Here is a 13,815-nt window from a genome sequence, read left to right as displayed (position 1 = left end):
GAAAGGTTAAATTCTCCCAGAGGTTTTCGCACTCCCGTCGCTTAATAACTTACGTTTAGAAGGTTATTCGAGGTATTTAGAACCCTTTTGGACGAGATAACGAAGGAAAAGGATTGGAATAAATCGTTGAGAGTAGGTACGGAGAGGATTTATTTCCTCGCTGGAGGTGCTACGAGTACAACCGAAACGTCTTTTGTCCCTGTCGTGGCGCATTTGTCTTTCCTTCGATCGCTCTTTAATCCTATTTCACGCAGTCACCGCGAGAACAATAACCGGACGAATTCGCGTCGAACCACCATAACGAATCTCCATAGCGCCGGTACAGATATCGACTACACGGACGACTCGCGGGTAACCCAAATGATAAACAGCGCATTGCGAGAGGGCCCGCTGACATTTTAAAATGTCAGTGACTACCTACACGGGTTCTACACGTAGGCTCGTGCCCGTTGCCATTGTATCGGCACATCGACGACGTCTAGAAGGACAGCATTGTCCCAGCGGTGCGTGCACATTTCAGCACCGGGCCTTTGCGTCTTTCCTATATCACGCGATGCCGGACCAAGGATGGTGAACCAGAAGATCCACCGCGTCTTCGCTAACGATGTCGTATATCGGATTAAGGCTCGTAATCTCCACTCATTCCGATCGTTTAACCGTAAAACAAATCGCCCGGTCGACTTGGGAAATTATGGAGCGCCGCGGAGGAAGTCTCGCGTGACAAACGTTCCTATGCCTGGCCATCGTTTATCCTTAATTGCGATGTAGCTAATTTAATCTAACAACGTGGATATATCTCGCGATAAATGCGCAGTTTTCAGCATACCTCGACTCTTATCAGTGCCTGGGATAATCGCCGCGATGACTCTACAGCTTTTCCGGACCGTAACTCGCGAGTAATTTCTCGGCTACGGTTTCGTGGGCGACTCGATTTGCAATGAAAAGCACGTTGCCTCGTCGGACGATTAATATGTATATTTAAGAGCATCGCGGACATCGATTGACCGCGTAACGTATGTACGTACCCAGAGAGAAAGTGCTCGTCCGATATCAAACGTGATTTCTATTTTGTTCATCAGACAGAGCAAGGTAATCGCAAGTAGGAGTTATCAGGGTAAAGTTTCATCGACTCACGGCGAACGGAAGCCGAACCATTGCCAACTGACGCATGTTTCTTCGCCGTTTCTGTCGGTGTTGTGCAAGTCGCGTTAGATAACGACACGTATCGTTGGACGTATCCAGTGACGGGGAAGGAACGAGCCCCGGTATCGCTAGGAATCTTCCGGCTTTCGGTTTTCCTTTTTCCCCCTAGCCGAGCGTTCTCTCGTCCCGAGTTTAATGCAACTTTCAGCGCACGGTAGCCGATGCCAGGCAGAGAGAATTACGGTAGCGATACGAGAAGGAGAAGTACACGGTCCGCAGCGCGCTTATTACGATTTTTACCCGTCTTTACGATCGCACAGTCGAACGTGCTATCAAACGCATACCTAACTGTACATCGAATTGGACACACGCGTGTTGCCGCAATAGCGTGGCGTGTTATCGGACGCTTTGCCGACTTCTCGGGACACCGCCGCCGTATCACGCGTGCAGCTGTGCACCGAAATTTATTGTTATTCGAGATCGGTCCACCAGCTCGACCCAATTTCCCTTCCACGCGAAATCGTTTCTCGGGAAGCCGCGTGTCTCCCGTCAGACGTCGGCGTCTCGACTGCGAAACTTCCACACTCGCTGGATTTCCGCAATTGGAAAACTTCCTACGCGGCGAAAGTGGCGAGAGTTTCTGAATTTTGCAGAACCGGCAGTTTGCCGGATACGTATGTACGTACCTACGAGTTCTGCTACTTCGAACAAAGGAACTCGTTCCACACGCCACCGTCGACAAGGGCGTGAGCTTTAATATCCGTTTCCAATGGCTCTGACGTCACCCTCGAGAGCTGCATCCAAGTTTAAGGGCGACCGATAAAACTATTAGCCGCAAGACGTATATATACCGCGATTTCTCCTTTGCTACGTGGAAAACGAAATAATCTCGAGGAGAAAGACGCGTGGGAGAAGGAGACGTTTTCCCATGGTAGCCTAACGGAAGGTTCACGGGCCGCCCTATGCAAAGGCGGTCTCTAAATATTTAGAGTAGCCGCCACGTAACACGTGTTTCCTCTCATAAGCCAGTCGGTTCGGGAATTTCTTTATTGTTAACGTAGCTTCGGGATATACACGGTGTGTATATTTTCTAAACTCTGTCCGGGTGCGATTCTGTTTACCACCGTGAAATTGGCCGAGATGGCGAATGCGGTGCAGGTAGAGACCGTTCGTGGTCCCGGGTCGGAAACTTTCGTCATATTCTCATTAGGTCAATGTAATTACCACACGCCCGAAACAACCTGTATTGTCACGGTTCGCATAAACCAATTACGACACAACTGTTTAAGGAAACAATGGCATCGTGCAACAGCGCGATCATTGGTAAGCGACTATGGTTCCGTCCAGTGAAAGCCTCGATATTTCCTACCAAAAACGGAAGGTGCCATTTTCGCGGCTAGAAATCCCTTACGTAATTGGATTTAATATCGCTGCGCAACGATCGCGGAAAGAATTCGTTATTAAACGACTCTTTATTCAATTTCGACTGGCCCGTATCCTCGTGTTGCGATTTCGTCATACGGTGTGGCGTGAAAAAATTATGCAGGATATACTCGCGTTGCGTCCGAGTTTTAATTTCTACGCGAACGTTCTCCTCGATGGTTCTGCCGCCTCTTGTGCCATTCTAAACGGAAACAACCCACGTACGCGTAACAGGCGTCTCTGAACTTTCCTTCGGAACGCGAGAGAATTCTCGATTCTAGATTCCCCGACACCCTGCAGAGGTGTATCGTCGCGGCCATTAACGAGCCGTGTGCCGCTCTAATTAAAACGGTCGAACGCTCATTAATAATTGGCACGAAGCGAGCTACGCGCAGGAGATTGCGGGTAAATCGTATTTCTTCCGACACGAGGTAGCCTAGCCTGGCGAATTTCAAGGCCCGAAGGCTTTCCTCGCGACCGGTAGGCCTTGGTTTCATTCTAATTTCCGGATGATACGTCGTTTAAGGTCGGAGATAGCTGACGCTCGAGGGGCTCAGCCTACCGTGCCATTCATCATCGCGGCTCCAATTAAAGCGCCTCCAGCTCGCGGTCGTTCATTCGTTAAGGCTGCTTTAAGAGGATTTTAGAGTGGAACATTCTCCTCCGTATCATTACCTTCTGCTGCTCTGCCATGCATTATGGCGATTGTCCATTCCGGGGATTACGACGTCCTCACGATGGCGCGACGCGAGCGAGGAACCCCTGAATGTCGTCGTCGTTGTCGTCGTCGTCGTTGTCGTCGTCGTCGTTGTCGTCGTCGCGAGTAGTCGTGATTTCGGTAATACCGGGTTACCGAGCTGGACAAACTATTACCTTCTGCTGCTCTGCCATGCATTATGGCGATTGTCCATTCCGGGGATTACGACGTCCTCGCGATGGCGCGACGCGAGCGAGGAACCCCTGAATGTCGTCGTCGTCGTCGTCGTCGCGAGTAGTCGTGATTTCGGTAATACCGGGTTACCGAGCTGGACAAATAGGCGGACATCTTGGCAAAGGGAAGCACAGGAGGTAGATTTGCGCTCGGACACGCTCTGCTTGCATTCTGATGTATTACCCAGGCCGCATATTGCAAACGCATCAGCCGCGCTCCATTATAATTTCAATTAAGAACCTTTACTTTACCCGAGTCGTAAACACGATTTCGTTTACTCTACGTCCTCTCTCTTGATTACCTCCGCCTAGCAGGAAGAAGGAATAATAACTGGGAATATAATATCCTTAGGACGAGCGGCGTACAAATGACTCGTTTGAGACGCGGTCGATCGAGGTATCAACGCTGGTGGATACCGAGCACCGACGAGGCTTCCTCTTCTTGCCTTCCAGACTGACTGCCGCAAGGAACAGGACGAGTCAATAACTATCGAGCGATAAACTGCTGCCTTCTAATCAATGTCCGTCTAGCCATTCGTTAGCGAAACTACGCGATAAAATCGATAGGCCTGCATCCAGACAAGAGCAAAGAGCGCCATGTGGGCTATCGGGCACAGCTGTCAGCTCCCTACGCGAGTATATCGCACGCCTTTAAGCTTCTTTCACAACACCGGCACGATAACCCTACGTATCGCTCTATTATCTTCGGTCTGACACTGTTCCACAGACGGTGTGAAATTCCATCCACGTTGATGAATATTGAACGATCCCGAACGGCAACGCGTTAATACCATCCGCGTTACCAAATATGATTTACAACTATAGGCGAATGGCGGAGGGGTTGAAACTGGAGCAATTGTTCCTACGATTTACGACGGTTTTTACGCTATCGGCATGGTCCGATCCATGCGGGCTCGTAGAATTGGGTTACCTCCAGCGATAATTTGGCATTGAGCCATAATTGCGTTGCCTTGGTAACCGGAAAGATCCGTTTTATCGAGCGTTTCCTCGCGATTCGTCGGAGAGAGGCGGTCGAGCGCGTAGTCAAGGAACTTTCAGCGCCTGGATGTACAGGAATTTCTTCGATACTCCGAGAGAAACGCGTAGCCAGGTTAAGGTCGGCCCGTAATAGTCTCGTGATTCATTCATGCGAGCTATCGATCGCGACGGGTGCTCGCGTGCCACCGCTTTTACGTGACTTTTCGCCGCCGTGTGCACCAGCCCTTAGGATGGACCGGTGCATAATGGGTCGAGTGTTCTCCTTTTCAGTGAGTCAGAAGGCCCGGACGACGTCTGCCAAAATATTGTAGTCGCGGCCGCGCGCACGCCGCTGCAACTCGCAGCCTTTAACCAGCCGAGACAATGACGTCATTCAGTGGAAAGGGACGATAAGGAGTCTGAAGGCGACGCAGAGGTGGGATATTAAAATCCTGATTCATGCGTCGACCACCCTGCACAAAGACCGAAAAATATATGCAGCTGTTGGTTGACAAACAGGTTTTTTTTCTTCCTCGAGATGCATTGCGGAGAGATGAGAATAGAGAAAGGGAGACAGAGGGATTTTCGAGTTTTAATTCCTCGGATAGTTCTAGACGTTTGTCCGGACGTTCAACCGTAGTTCCCTCCGCATCGCGAGTACCAGGCACGGAAAGTACACCAACGCCGGCTTTCGACAAACTAATCTTTTCGACAAACACCCTCCGAGGTGCGAAGCGAACGAGTGCAGAACTCTCGAGACGAAACAATGACTCGAGTGAATGAGGAATCGATAGCGCGTTTCGACGTTTCGAGTTGCACTCGTGATCCACGCTGTAATAACGATCAACGACCAACCTCTTACAACTCTGCCATTCAAGTTTGCTCGCCGAGACCGCGACGGAATTGCAGAATATTTTCCATCCTCTCCGCGCTCTATGCTAATTCTCCCAGCTTTCCAGCGAATTCAAAGAGAAAAATGCAAACCAGGTCCCAGGCGACCGGACGTTTCTCTTCCTTGAAAACTGTCCTCCCTCCTTTGTCTCGTCCAGCCACGTACCGCTTCCCCAAGGTTTTCTTCCTCCCCTGGAATCCCGGCTGGACTTTCTCGGAAAGGTTCAACGCGTCCCTTTATGGGATGTTCATTTGGTCGCGCTGCCACTTCAGCAGACCAACCGGCAACCCTTGTTAGGAGAAACTGGCATCAAGGACACCGCTGGTCTCGCCTCTTACTTCGTGCAGCCTCGTTCCGAGTTATGTTCTTGCTACGACCTGATCCGATGAAGATATTCCTCCGCTCCACGCCGTCTTTCTTCCCTTCCGTTCTTCCAAGTCGTGGAAACAATAGCGCATCGTTCGCGTATATACGTGGCCACATCATCGACATTTTCGTCCAGCCAGGGTTCGTCGATGCGAGTGGCTTAACAGCCTCTCAAGGCTGCTTTAATTCTCAGCCACTGCGCGAGGGTTACCGAGGGCGTCTCCGCGAGTCGCTGGGCCAGTTCACCAGTTCGCGGAAATCGTAACGAAAGCTCGTTACTTTGACAAGCTCTTCGATTACCTCGTAAAACTCCTTTCTTTGTCCAACCTTTTCAACCTCGCTGCTCTCCTCCATTCCTAATGCCGGCTTCTCATCGAACATTTGCGGAACAAAATGGGCACGGTACCTCTCGCGAAGAAGCGTCATATTTGACTTTGGGCTAATGAACGAATGCCTACGAACGTGATCTTCCTGGTTTTATAAGAGAGTGACCCCACTCCTCGTAGCTTCGTCCTCGAGCGCGGGTAGCCTCCACGGGATGTCTCATATCTTGATACCCGAGCCTGGCGTTTAAACATCCGCATCCGCCCGTGGTCCTGGAATTTCAGCGATCCCTTCCAAGAAATCGGACGAGGAAGCTATCCCATGCCAAAAGGCGAACGGCATCGATGAAACTCGACCGCGCATTCCTCCCTCGGATATGCCCGCGCAATCGTCGTTCCATTCGCTTTTAATCGAGTATAATCGGATATAAGAGCGTGGCTCGTAATCGAATCGGGTGAAACTGCGATTGAAGTACAGTTACGCTTTTCATTAAAGCGTTTGCTAGCTCGCTCGCTCGTTCGCGCGGTCTCGTTAAGCGAAAGTGTCGGAGGAACGGTTTAAATTTGAAGGCGTTCCACGCGGCCTCGCGTCGTACCGCTCGTCGACGAAATCACGACCGTCGACGAGACTGTCCCTAATTGTCGTCAATTGCTGTCAATTGTCGGGCCGACCCTCCTGCGACCAGCTGCAATTTCCAGCTAGATCGGGCGTCATCGTGCTCGTTGGTCGCGCAAAATCGTTGTGCACGCGCTGCGAGCTCCTTCTCTCCGCTCTCGCATATAATTAACGCGGCGATCGTTGGCGTGCGTGCACGCTGTTGTAATAAACCTGGACGGTTTCCTTTCGCTGCGCGTGCATCGCGATGCAACGATCGGAGAGGGTCGCGGATCGAAATGCTCGGTAAATATCCTCGATCCAAGTCTTCTATTCTCGTTATTCGATACGAAAGCGCGGTTGAGAAGTAAGGCTACGGGTTGGCGATTAATTAACGACGAGCGATCGTACGCGGATTACGCACCGGTTGCAGTTAACGCAAATAGCTGCGAGCAGGTTCACGGAAGGCAACGACTCGGCTTTATCCGCGAAACAGAGGCTGCCGGCACGAAACGACGCGCCCAAAAGCGTGGCAGACTGGTTCTTAATAAACCGTGAAACAATCCTAATTACGGTGTTGCTATGGGGCAGGAACGCTGCTGGAACACGGGGTGTGGTGACGCATTAAATTAGCATGGCATTTCCGGCACGAACTCTCGATGTCTGGAGTGGTCGATTCACAGCGGAATAAACTTCGCGTCCGTGGAATTTGCCAAGGTGGAATCGTTATCACTTTTCTTATGGTCGCGTTGGGTCGCGCGGTATCTTCGGAACGACGCAGGCACGCGCGCGGCCGCGCTCGCGACCCGCTTAAAACAATGCCACGAAATCGATCATGGAAGGCATGCATCAACGCGTATGCATTATGCATCTCCGGAACCGCCCTAATCGCTTCGACATCGCTGCCCTCGGCGTTCCTTTCCCGCGAGCATTAGCCTGTACGCATCGCCACGCAAATTGCATCGTGTACACACGCCCGGTTGCGAGTGCTCCGCTCGCTCGCTCGCTCTGTTTACCATTTTCGAGCGAACCTGCGGTTAAGAAGCGTGGGCTAAAACGTCGAGAAACTCGGGCTGCTGCGAAGGAAAAAGCATAAAAAAGGCAGGGTATAACACGGCTGGTCGAAACGCGGCGCGTTCGGTAGGGCGACCGATGGTGGGGACTCGGGCAGATGTTTGGTCCATGGCACGAGGGCTCCAGTCCCCCATGGGGTGCCGTGCCATAAACTACCCTCCACCGACGATTCTTTCGCGTAGGCAGTAGCAGCCTGGCTCGATGCTAACGCGACGACAACAATGGCCTCCGGTCTCCACGCTTCTGTCCCTTGTGAGCCAGCCTTAAGGGCCACGTGACACGCGAGAAACACGCATTTTCACGCAGACACACGTGCCCGTGGACGCACACAAAGGCTGGCAGAATTCGCCGGGGACTCCTTCGAGTCGTATATATCGAGGCTCGCTTCTTCCACCACGTGGTCGAGGCTCTCGTGCTCGTTGTGGAAGACGAGCAGCGTCTGCCGAGAATCGCGAGGTCTCTGCTCGTGGAATCTTCCGATTCCGACTCGAGACGCGCCTTCTTCTATCGTGAATCATCCGTTCTGGTCGCGCGTGTGCCCGCTACGAGCCAAGTGTTTGCGCGTCCTACCTACGATTCAGCCTTCCCGTAATTACTCCGGATTTATCGTGCAACCGGTTGTCAATGGTGTGCGCGAGTGAAGTACCAAAGGAGATCGCGTTTCTTTCGGTACGATCCGGGTAATTTCGTCGACGAGTGCGCGCAACGCGAAGGGGGTCGATCTTGCGTGTTGCACAGCTCCTGGCAGCTCCCCGCTGCAAATTCGATCTGGCCAAAGAGAGAAGGGATGTCGTTGAAAGCGAGCCGCGCTCGAGTGCGTTTCGAGAGGACGTTTAACGCTTGAGCGTGGCGGCCTGCGTGCATCGAACGCATCAGCTGCATAGGATCGACGAAATCAACGTTAGACCATGCCGTTCGCTGAGATCGACCAGCACGCGCCGTCACACGAGCGCCACTCCTGTTGACTCGTAAGTGTGAACACCCTTTGTCGGCTATCTTCCAATGTACATCAATTTTGTCCCCGTTAAGTGGTCGGGACAATTGCCAGGAGGATATGGATCATTTTTTCATCGGCGCGATGCGAAAAATTGCCACGGATTTCTTTCCCCGAGCACTTATCCAACGCCCGTTATCTCGGGATGTCGCCGGAAACGCGAATATCGTCGCGTACGATGGAAATAATTAGCCATTCGGATAACTTGCGCGCGCATGCAGCGTCGGTGACATTTGTCCGGAAGTGGGCGAGTCATCGATCTGTATCTGGCAAGCATCATCGAGTTTCACGATGCTGTCACACCGGAAAATACCGCAAGTCAGACGCGATATGCCGCGAGACGAGCCATTTCCAAGCGTTCCGCTAGACCACCGCCGCTGATCCTCTCGATGCGGCGAGTATCGTTGACGCGTTGTCGAGTTCGCGCGGACACGTGATACACGTGCAACGCGGAATTCCGTTCTGGTGTCGTGTCCCCTGCGTCCACTGCGAGTCACTTCTCGTTTTTACGTAACCCAAGGACCAGGAAGATGACGGGGATGCGATGTTGCGTTAATTAACGATCCCGCGGCATCTCTATTCACGGGTCGTGATCGAGCATGAAAACGAAAGTGACTGGACACCGGATCGATTCCGACGATGCAGGAAACGAAGATGATTGGATAGATCGACGGAGAGGTATCTCGAGGACTTTGACCGATTTCTTTTTTCCCGCGAGCCTAGTTGCAATCCGAGTTTCCCTCGTGGATATTGCGAAAACCCGCCGGTGGGACATCGTTCTTCGCTTAGCCATTTCCCGATTCGCGCTTCCCTCTTACGAAACGGACCTTTCGGAGAAATGCGGGCCGTTGCTTAAGAAGCGTCGTCGCTTGCTTGCCGCGTTTCACTTTGTCGCGGGGATATTATCGAGTACGACGATCGATAAATCCGATCGTTTCGTCCAATGTCGAGGGATTTACCAAGGTATAACTAATCGGTCAATTATACTACGATTATACGATCGGAATCTCGGTCCCAATTAATACCATTGGGGTATGCTAGTCGAGCGAACCTGTCATACGCTTCCTCCATCGTTTACGCAACCGAACCGTCGTCGTTTCTTCCCTTTTTCCGTCATGTCTATCCACGTTTACCCGCTTCGATTATAAATCTGTCACGGCGTCGCTTTCTACGAACGAGCACGCTCGATCGAGAGTCATCTCGGTCGAGGGCTTCTTCTGTTAGGGTCACGTGTTCTTGTTTCAGGGAATCGGCATGGAAAGTACAAGTTGCTACGGCTGTCTGAACCACTTTCCCACCTCGTCACAGTCAAGGTTAGATGGACGAATGTTTAACGGACTTAATATCGACCTTGTTTCTTCTGTTGCTCCGTCGGGAACGGGTCAGGTCCACACGCGCGCCATTCGCGAAGCTACGTCGGAAATTAGAGAAAGGTTCGTTACAGTTTCTAATCGATCGGATGATTAGATCCACCTTGCGATTCAACGTTTCGAGGTTAACGCGTGGCCTGGAAAGAAGCTTCGAGCACCATCGGCAAAAACCGAATGGTAAAACATTGGTGTCAAAGTAGCACCGGGGCACGATAAAAAGCTAGACAGATGGCAGCGCGTACCGATTTATGTTGCCAACTAAATTCAAATCATTAGAGGAAATGTTAAATTCCGCGTTACTGTCCATTAACAAGATCCAGTTTTCGCTGGAATTTATAGCTGTTATTAGATCGTGGAAGAAGTGAGATCTTCGACGAGATATCTATTTAATGAAGCTACTTATTTCGCAGACTCGAACGAGATTAGAGCCGGAGAGACGAAATTTCAGCTTGTAACGAATGAATTCTCGTTAAATGCCTCTAATTGCTCTCTGCTTCGAAAGATCCTAATTGGCTCGAAGGAAGCCATGAATCAATGGTCGAACCGTTTGCCTGTTATCCAGCGTCGTTTCGCGTTCGGTTCGCGAATCCCGAGGCTCGCGAAAAGGCCAACGCGAGATAGGAGCATTATCGCTTTCGTTGCGTGTGCTCGGGGTTTGCCGAAAATTTTCGAGTGGCCCGGTAAAACACGGGAACAGACGGTGCAAGTGGCGGCAGAGAGGGCAAACAGTCGGGACGTTCTTTATCGTCGAATGTCAAGAGCATCATGTATCATGAATGAGTTTCTCTTGCTTGACGGCACGAGACCAGTGGAACGAACGTGCTATACGAGAAACCTTGGCTTCAACAGTTACAATTAAACACGACGATGTTCGCAACACGGAAGCGATTCTTTTCGATATAAATTATCGGCTTACGTGCCACGGTAATGACCAGCTTCTAACGAAGTGTAGCTTCTCGTTGCTTTTGCAACGAATAAGCGCTGCTTCTCTCGTATTGGACACTCTCTAACGGTAAACTTATTTCTAATTCGCTGTTCCCTGTCCTCTTAAATATCCTGCCGAAGCGTTCCCAACGGGCCGCGTACCGTTTTAGAAATTTCGTTAATTTTCATTTGGATTTCACCCGGAACGGAAATAGTTGGCAGGAGAAAAAGAGAAGGAAGAGGGAAAAAAATATAGACGTTTCGGAGTACATCTAACCTAAGTGGTACTACGAGCAATGGCTACTCCAAGACACATTGTGAAAGTGGTAACGCCTCGAGCTGATAGCGCGAGCAGCGCTATCGTTTCGGCCCGTCAAAGTACCGTAAACCGTCTTTCTTTTTTTCTCGACGCGTGAAGAAATTGCTGGTGAAAAATGCGATGTCGCAAAAAAAGCTGGCATGAGTAATAAGCGATCGCCTTAATGACCGCCTCATTTGAACAGCCGTCTTCGTTCTCTTTTTTATTTTACTTCATTTCCTTTTTTTTCCCCCCCGTTTCTTTTTCTCTCCTCTTCTTTTTTCCCCTGTTTCACCAACGGAGAGAAGATGACGGCGGCCGTCTCTTCTTTCGAGGCAGACTCGCGAGCTGGAATGCGTTCGTGATTTTTCAGCTGTCAAAACGCGGAACAGGTCCGAATTTTGCTCGCTCCGTCGTCTCGCCGCGTAGCTCTACGATTTTATCGAACCAATCGCAAACGACTAGGATCATCGAGCAACCGAGACTGGTTTTCGTTAAACGTAACACTGTTTACGAAGCTTTAGTGGCCGGTTCAAACATTTCCTGTGGAATGCGAAGTAAAATAAGCTCGTAAGGTATCCGAAAACAGACGGAGGAAGAGCAAATTCGGCGTAAAACTTTGGCTCCTTCGTTAAAGAGGATGCCAAAGGAGGAGAAACGTGGCGAAGGAGAAGACGAGGAAAGTCGAAGTTGAAAATTTCCCGAAGCGAGCGAGGCAAACGTCGCCGAATCGCTAGATGTAATCGGGTTTTCCGCTAACGTTCTCTCCCATTCCCGTTCGTTTTCGCGAGTGTCTCCTAAAATCGCGAATGCGAATAACCAAGGGAAAGACGGTGGCTGGCCGCTCGCTGCACGGCGAAAAAGCGGAATGAAGAGGGACAGCCGCGAAGCATGCGAGGAATAACGAATGCTTGAACTCGTGCCAAGATCTTGCACGCGGTAGCGTGGCCGTCGTGGGGGAATCCGAAGAAGAGACGGGACTTGGCGATTGTCCGATAGATTCTTCCCGAGTGGAGAAATTATCCGAATTTGGCAAACCGGTGTTCCTTCATTGAATCGAGAGACGCGTAGAACGGACAGGCGGAATATAAATCTTGCTCTATCTGATCTCTGCTCCTGCGAGGATTTGTCTCGAATCTCCCTCGTTCCGTGTAATATATTTGTAATGCCTCGGAGTATCAGACTGGTGTCTCGGTGTATCAGACGGATTCATCGTTCGCCACTGTGTCGAAATTTGTACCCGGATCGATAGTCGGTCGTTGAACATCGGGTAGCGCAGGATTGCGAGTTCCGACCTATTCTCCGCGAGCTAATTACATCGTTATCGTACGCGTGGCTCCTCCGTGTAAGCAAAGACCAATTCGGGACGCGCTAACGCGACACTAGGGAAACTCGGCTGTCGGGGTATCAGCTGGTCTTATTCGCTCGATCCGACAGGAGCCCGGACGTACTGGCAGCGATCCAGTGACTAGGGAACAGAGGTAATCGTACACCGTCCACGCTGGCCGTTGTCATTCGAGTTCTTTTAATTAAATCATCGCCGATGACGAGCCGGGATCGTGAGCAGGGAACGTGGATCGATCGCGAATCACCGTAGGTAGGGTCAAGCCAGTGCGTTCTAAACGAAGATCAATCAGTTTGAATTTCACCGTGGTTCGTTTCGTTTCCTTCTTGTTTACCATGCCAGACGAATTCGTCTCCCCGCGCTCTATATCACGGAGTCGTGCTATTATTGATTTCGTCTGGGCCTAAGGGTTTCGTGCTCCACCCACGAGGAGCACGATTCCACGTTCGTGTGTGTCGAGTGACTCACCGGCGAGATTCAACCGCGAATTAGGTGCGTATTTCGTGTAAACCCGTGAAAAAGCTCGGTGGAAGATAGTCTGGCTTATCCTGGGGTGACTCGGTGTTAGAAAGGGGCAGATATAGGCGGCTCTAGCGTTGGCTGACTTTGGTATCAAGTGCCAGGAGAATTTCAGCTAGATCTCGGTTCGTAATTCTCCGCGGAAGAGAGATAGGAATTTTTCCGAAGCTTGGAAGAAAGCTCGGACGGTATTCCGATATAGCGCGAGTTCCACGTGTCTCGGAGTTCCATGAACGCGTTAGAAAGTGGGTTTGATAAATGCGAATCGCGTGGTTGTGTACAGATACGTCGAGCTTTGGGATAATCGCGAGCGCGTACAGGAACGAATTAATTTAGTACGCGTCTACCGGTAAATTCGTCCTTTCCCACGAGCGTGTTCGTAGCCGGATTCCTGGTGCAACCAAGAATTCAAGTTCAACGGGATACGGAACAAATCGAGAAACACACGACGATGATGTATCGGCGTGGAGCGTGGCTTATCATCTCGGGTTCGAAAGTTTCCGCTAACGCGCGCCCAGTTCTTCATTACCTGACGCAAATCGGCAAATGTGATTTATTATTTTACCATTTCGTGACACACCAGGACTCGCATGCGGGGAACTCGTGGCCCGGACAAGCTTATCAGCGACTGCTCCAATCTCA

General features: G+C 51.0%; 1 protein-coding gene across 2 annotated transcripts in view; it reads left to right on the top strand.

Moving 5' to 3' along the window:
- The window catches only part of DAAM (disheveled-associated activator of morphogenesis-like protein), a 43,928-nt gene that overhangs the window by 2,367 nt on the left and 27,746 nt on the right, over positions 1-13,815 (top strand). Inside the window, exon 1 of one of the 2 annotated variants that reach the window (XM_017907155.1) lies at positions 8,648-8,691. The exons of the other annotated variant lie outside the window; for it this stretch is intronic. The gene's annotated coding sequence lies outside the window, so the exon portion shown is untranslated. Of the gene's footprint in view, positions 1-8,647; positions 8,692-13,815 lie in introns of those variants that run through there. 2 annotated transcript variants of the gene reach the window in all.

Source organism: Eufriesea mexicana, unplaced genomic scaffold (assembly GCF_001483705.2).
Source record: "Eufriesea mexicana isolate 0111107269 unplaced genomic scaffold, ASM148370v2 scaffold7050, whole genome shotgun sequence".
NCBI classification, from domain to species: Eukaryota; Metazoa; Arthropoda; class Insecta; order Hymenoptera; family Apidae; genus Eufriesea; species Eufriesea mexicana.
The sequence above is the reverse complement of the archived record's forward strand: the minus strand, read 5'-3'. Positions and strand labels throughout refer to the sequence as shown.